This window comes from Anopheles coustani, assembly GCF_943734705.1.
Source record: "Anopheles coustani chromosome X unlocalized genomic scaffold, idAnoCousDA_361_x.2 X_unloc_25, whole genome shotgun sequence".
Classification (NCBI taxonomy): domain Eukaryota; kingdom Metazoa; phylum Arthropoda; class Insecta; order Diptera; family Culicidae; genus Anopheles; species Anopheles coustani.
This window is the reverse complement of record NW_026525132.1, coordinates 239956-247500: the sequence shown is the minus strand read 5'-3', so window position 1 is coordinate 247500 and position 7545 is coordinate 239956.

Genomic DNA, 7545 nt, shown 5'->3' with positions numbered 1-7545 from the left:
GTGAGCAAACACTTGATATACGTTCTTCGGATGTATTTCGGGTGTCACCTGTTGTCCGAGGCCACTTGCATGGTCAACGGTTGAGGTGGTGATGGCGGGTCGGTGCTGTAGGGTGCCGGCCTGTTGGCTGCCTTGGCCGGGTTGGTTGGTTAACACTTGATTGGGCTTGCACCCGAGGGTAATGGCACTTGAAGGTGGGTACTGGCCGGCTGACCTGGTGTGATGGTTGGTTGGTGAACACTTGGCGGTACTTGCACTTGGCTGTGCTTGGACTTGAAGGTGGGATCCGGCTGGCCTGGGCCATTGGTGGTTGGTTGGTTGGTTAGCCCTTAGCTGGGCTGGCTGGCTGGCTGGCCATCGGTGGTGTGGTGTGTTGGGCGGTTGGTGAACACTTGGCGGTACTTGCACTTGGCTGTGCTTGGACTTGAAGGTGGGATCCGGCTGGCCTAGGCCATTGGTGGTTGGTTGGTGGGTTAGCCCTTAGCTGGGCTGGCTGGCTGGCTGGCCATCGGTGGTGTGGTGTGGTGTGGTGTGTGGAGTCGAGCATCGCGCGCCGTTGCCTTCTTCGGAGTGTTGTGGGTACGCAAGTGCTTGCAGTGCAAAGAGGTTGGTGATGGAGTGACATTGCCTTCACCATGGAGTTGCGGGTACTTAGGTACTTGCAAGGAGATGGTGGTATGGTGGTGTTGCGTGTGTGGTGTTCGATTAGAAAGATATATTTTCTAAGTCCGGATTAGTGCTGTCAGTGAGGCCGCCACTAACAGGTCCTCCACGGCCTCCGTGGTTCTTGACTTGGCGCTATTCCGGACTTGGGGCGATCACGATGTCCCCGTGCGGGACTTAGAAGATGGAAGAACACAAGTACCCTTATCCCATGACTTGTGAGCGATTGGCATACGTTACCACATGAAGAGAAAAATTGGCTAAGTCCAGTATCCATATTATATGAAGAGAAAATCGGCTAAGTCCCGGATCCATATTACATGAAGAGAAAAATCGGCTAAGTCCAGGATCCATATTATATGAAGAGAAAAATCGGCTAAGTCCAGGATCCATATATATTAACCTAATAATCGGCTAAGTCCAGGATCCATATTATATGAAGAGAAAAATCGGCTAAGTCCAGGATCCATATTACATGAAGAGAAAAATCGGCTAAGTCCCGGATCCATATATATTAACCTAATAATCGGCTAAGTCCAGGATCCATATGATATGAAGAGAAAAATCGGCTAAGTCCAGGATCCATATATAATAACCTAATAATCGGCTAAGTCCAGGATCCATATAATATGAAGAGAAAAATCGGCTAAGTCCGAGATTGGGTCTGTCGGAAATACACTTTCAAGTTACCACACAAGCAAGCAAGATGGCCTAATGATGGATCCATATAATATGAAGAGAAAAATCGGCTAAGTCCAAGATTGGGTCTGTCAGAAATACACTATCAAGTTACCACACAAGCAAGCAAGATGGCCTAGTGATGGATCCATATTATATGAAGAGAAAAATCGGCTAAGTCCGAGATTGGGTCGGTCGGAAATACACTATCAAGTTACCACACAAGCAAGCAAGATGGCCTAGTAATGGATCCATATCATATGAAGAGAAAAATCGGCTAAGTCCCAGATTGGGTCTGTCAGAAATACACTTCCAAGTTACCACACAAGCAAGCAAGATGGCCTATTGAAGGATCCATATAATATGAAGAGAAAAATCGGCTAAGTCCGAGATTGGGTCTGTCAGAAATACACTTCCAAGTTACCACACAAGCAAGCAAGATGGCCTAGTGATGGATCCATATAATATGAAGAGAAAAATCGGCTAAGTCCGAGATTGGGTCTGTCAGAAATACACTTCCAAGTTACCACACAAGCAAGCAAGATGGCCTAGTGAAGGATCCATATGACATGAAGAGAAAAATTGGCTAAGTCCGAGATTGGGTCTGTCGGAAATACACTATCAAGTTACCACATGAGCAAGCAAGTTACCACATGGAGAGAAAGCCGGCAAAGTCCGGGAATGTTACCACATGAACTGGAAATTGGGCAAAAACCTACCTTCACAGGCAACGTGAATAACTAAGGCTGTAGACATCGGATCGACAAGCCAAAGACTGATATGGAAAGGAAATGAGTAGTACTAGCTTTCCTGAGAGTTGCAGAGCTTAGACTGCATATGAACGAAAGTTATTAAGCGTCAAAGTCAGAGAAGTTACCCAAAGGAACACAAGTTCCAACTTAGAGCATGTATACCGCCTAGACGGTAAGAGGTACGGCCAGGCTGAGGAATAAGGAAATGTTGGCCAACATGTTCCCTAACTATCCCCCGAAGACCGCAAAGCAATCCAACATCAACCAAGAAAGTTATAGCCCGATCAAGGAAACACCTACTTTGCACCGATATTGCACCAAATACATGTACCAAGCACCTTCGGTTGCATACCTGCAGGGGCTTACCATAGTAGGCCATGGAAGACCGATATACCGAACATAATCACTTTCTATCTCCTCGGGTGTTTGAGATAGCGCTTTGCGGTAAAAGAACGAAAGTTAGACCATGTCTTGGTGCATCTTTTTGCTCAAGAACACAAGACCCTATCTACCAAGGCAAGAAAGTTGTGTGGGGACAAAATGTCCAAAAGTGCCCAAAGTGGCACACTTGAACCATATATTCGAGAAAAACACGAGTGTGGGCCCGAGCTAGCAAGTTGAAATGTTCTGACCGTCAGTAGCCCTAGTTGAGGTGCACTTATCATTATATGAGGCCAACGTGCCAGCTAGTCTCTAAAGGGGCGATATGGGTGTTCCAAGGTTTGTACCCAATTGAGGAAAAAACAGGGTAAGGTACGGTGTACCGCGAATAACTCGGGCTATAGATGTCCGATCGATGAGTTTGGCATATGTATGGAAAGGTCTCGACGAGACCTAACTACCCTGAAAGTATGAAGGCAAAGACTTGAATGACCGGGAAGTTATTAAGTGCACAAGTGGTAAAGTTGCACCAAAGTCCATGTTACCCGAAGTGGTACATGAACACCCAATATTCGACCAAAACACAAGTTTAGAGACGAGCTAGCGAGCTACATTGTTCAGACCGTCAGTAGCCCGCATCAAGACACGCATTTAATTATACGGGGCCTAGCCGCTAGCTCGACTCGAAGTCGGTCATATGGTTGGTTGATGGTTTGGACCGACCACGTGGTGTACCAAGGTGATGTACCTTTCATGAATTAAAACTCTGGCTGTATGGCACTGAGCGACAAGCTAAGGTGTGATTTGGAATAGTCTTGAGTGGGACTATTTAGGAAAAATGCGAACAAAAAATCACAAAGTCCTTGGGCGAAGCTATTAGCGAAACATAGAGCAAATTGGTACCAAAAACTATGGAAATGGGACTTGAGTCAAAAATAACCGCAAGTTGGAGAAGAGATAGCAAGCTTGCGTAGAACATTTATAACTAGTGCGTGGTATGACCAACAAAAATGTGTATGGGGCCAAGGCGCTGGCTGGCCTCCAAAGTGGTGATATGGGCGATTCAAAGTTTGTACCCAAGTATGAACAAGTATGGAAAAAACAGGGTAAGGTACCAAGTACCATGAATAACTTCGGCTGTAGATGGCCTAGCGAGGCAAACCGCATATCGTTGGAAAGGTATTGGGGAGACCTATCTACCCTGAAAGTTTCATGAGGCTGAGTTGAAAGACCACGGAGATATTAGGTGATGATGGTCCAATTCGGGGACCAAGTCGCAGGAAATGGCACTTGACCAAAATCACGCTTGGAAGGTGAATACCGGCTTACCGGTAAGAGATAGCGACTTGGCGTAGAATATTCATAAGTTGGGCGTGTAAAGACGCAACTTTCATTATATGGGGGCAACCCGGTCAGGGTGCTCCAAGTCGGTCGTTTGGTCGGTTTATGGTTTGGGCCGACCATGTGGTGTACCAAGAAGAGGTACCTTTCATGAATTATAACTCGGTCAGTTTGCCACCGAGCGACAAGTTGCGATGTGATTTGGAATGGTCTTGAGTGGGACTATCAAGCAAAAATACAAATAGAAAATCAGCTTGTCCATGGCCGAAGCTATTAGTGAAACATATAGCAAAATGGGTCCAAAAACGAATGAAATGGGGCTTGGACCAAGAATAACGGCAAGTTGGAGAAGAGATAGCAAGTTGACGTAGAACATTTATATTTTGGGCATAGTATGACCAACAAAAAAGTATTTGGGGCCAAGGTGCTGGCTGGCCTCCAAAGTGGAGATATGGGCGATACAAAGTTTGTACCCAAGTACGAACAAGTATGGAAAAAACAGGGTAAGGTACCAAGTACCATTAATAACTTCGGCTGTATATGGCCGAGCGAGGCAAACGGCTCACCGTTGGAAAGGTCTCGGGGAGACCTATCTACCCTGAAAGTTTCATGAGGCTGAGTTGAAAGACCACGGAGATATTAGGTGATGATGGTCGTATTCGGGGACCAAGTCGCAAGAAATGGCACTTGACCAAAATCCCCCTTGGAAGGTGAATACCGGCTTACCGGTAAGAGATAGCGACTTGGCGTAGAATATTCATAAGTTGGGCGTGTAGAGACGCAACTTTCATTATATGGGGCCAACCCGGTCAGGGTGCTCCAAGTCGGTCGTTTGGTCGGTTTATGGTTTGGGCCGACCACGTGGTGTACCAAATTGAGGTACCTTTCATGAATTATAACTCGGTCAGTTTGCCACCGAGCGACAAGCTGCGGTGTGTTTTGGAATGGTCTTGAGTGGGACTATCAAGGAAAAATACAAATAGAAAATCAGCTTGTCCATGGCCGAAGCTATTAGTGAAACATATAGCAAAATGGGTCCAAAAACGAATGAAATGGGACTTGGACCAAGAATAACGGCAAGTTGGAGAAGAGATAGCAAGTTGACGTAGAACAATTATATTTGGTGCATGGTATGACCAACAAAAAAGTATATGAGGCCAAGGTGCTGGCTGGCCTCCAAAGTGGAGATATGGGCGATCCAAAGTTTGTACCCAAGTATGGCAAAAACTGGTAGAGGTACCTTTCATGAATTACTGCTCAGGCTGTATGGCACTTAGCGGGACGCTTGGCTCTGGTATGGAATAGTCTTGAGTGGGACTATCAAGGAAAAATACGAACAAAAAATCACCATGTCCACGGACGAAGGTATTAGCGAAACTTAGAGCGAAATTGCGACCAAGTCGCTGGAAATGGCCCTTGGACCAAGTATACCGTCAAGGCGGTACGAGATAGCGAGTTGACGTGGAATATTTATAAGTTTGCCTCCACGAGACGAAAGTTTAGTTATATGGGGCCAACCCGCTCAGGGTTGTCCAAGTCGGTCATATGGCTGATCGAAATTTTCGACCAAGTACTGAGAAAACAGGGTAAGGTACCGTGTACCTCGAATAACTTTGGCTGTAGATGTCCGAGCGAGGCAAACGGCATAGCGTTGGAAAGGTCTTGAGGTGTTCTAGGCACCCTGAAAGTTTGAAAAGGCTATCTGGAAAACTCGTGGAGATATTAGAGAAACATTGGGCCCAAAAGATACCAAGTCGCAGGAAATGGGCCCTCCAAGAACACCCTAAAATCCCAATTACGGCTAAGTTGCAGGCCAGCTAGCGAAGTGAAATGTTCTAGGCATAACTAGAACACGTTAATGCGCAACTTTTTGAATCAGAACTTTTTTCGATATCTGGCCCCCAAAGGGGGGATATGGGCGATCAAAGGATTTTTCCAAGTTTCGGTACTTTTTACGGTATCGCTCATAGCTCCGGCTGTATGCAAGCAAATGACAATCTAAGACATGATTTGGAAAGGTATTGAGCAGTACTAACTTACGTTAGAACACAGCGAAGCGCTATCGGTTCATGGCAAGGCCGATATAAGCAGTCAAAGATGAAAAATGTTGACAAAATGAACAAAAATTACCTTGGTACGCGAATAGCGGCCAGGGATGAAGAGGTACGAAGGTAATGTAGAAGAATTATAATTAGGGCTTGGTACGCTCTAAAAGTTTGCCGAAGACCGCAAAGCGCTCAGACCCATAGAAAGTGGCCATTTGGGCCGAACAGTGCATGCAAAGAGGTGAAAATGCAAAAATTGCACTTTGGGGGGCGATTTGCGGGGGGAAGGAGGGGTCGGAGGGCAAAATGTCCCTTAACCAAAAAGTCTTATCTCGTCGAGATCTACAACATTGCCGAAGACCGCAAAGCGCTAGCTCGCAATCGAAAAATCGAGAATTTGAAAATTTTCTAAGTCTTGGGCTCCCTAAGGAAAAGTTTCAAAAATCACGTTTGTCCCCAATTTTGAAGGGGAAGGAGTCGGTTCCGGGGCATGGTGTCTTCGGCAAAAAGTCTTATCTTTTTGCGTACTTTCGACTAGTTCAATAAAAATTTTTGACCCAAAATTTGTTCGGCGGACCCCTAGGTCGAAAAACCCGAAAAAAGTCGAAAAAAGTCGAAAATGTCGAAAAATGAGAAAACCTCATATTCGGACTCTACACGAGCCCCAGATATTGAAAAGTGAAATCCGCGGTCGATTTGGAACAAAAAATTGACCTAGGCAAAGTTGTATGGAGGTAGGGACCCCTGAGAAAAAAGTTTGGTCCCGAGGCTCCTTGGACCACCAAGTCCCTAGGTCCCATCTCAATACAGCATCCCTACTTAAAGGCATCTCGGACTTAGTCGATTTTTCATAAATTCATAGAAATTCATATGTAAGGATGCTGCGAGATGAATGGGATGCTGCATGGAGATGAATCTTGATCTCCTACATCTCTCATCTCAATACAGCATCCCTACTTAAAGCCATCTCGGACTTAGTCGATTTTTCATAAATTCTAAGAAAAACATATGTTAGGATGCTGCGAGATGAATGGGATGCTGCATGGAGATGAATCTTGATCTTCTTCATCTCCCATCTTAATACAGCATCCCTACTTAAATGCATCTCGGACTTAGTCGATTTTTCATAAATTCTAAGAAAAACATATGTTAGGATGCTGCGAGATGAATGGGATGTTGCATGGAGATGAATCTTGATCTTCTTCATCTCCCATCTTAATACAGCATCCCTACTTAAATGCATCTCGGACTTAGTCGATTTTTCATAAATTCTAAGAAAAACATATGTTAGGATGCTGCGAGATGAATGGGATGCTGCATGGAGATGAATCTTGATCTTCTTCATCTCCCATCTTAATACAGCATCCCTACTTAAAGGCATCTCGGACTTAGTCGATTTTTCATACATTGTAAGAAAAACATATGTTAGGATGCTGCGAGATGAATAGGATGCTGCATGGAGATGAATCTTGATCTTCTTCATCTCCCATCTTAATGCAGCATCCCTTCTTAATGGCATCTCGGACTTAGTCGATTTTTCATAAATTCTAAGAAAAACATATGTTAGGATGCTGCGAGATGAATGGGATGCTGGATGGAGATAAATCTTGATCTTCTACATCTCCCATCTTAATACAGCATCCCTACCTAAAGGCATCTCGGACTTAGTCGATTTTTCATAAATT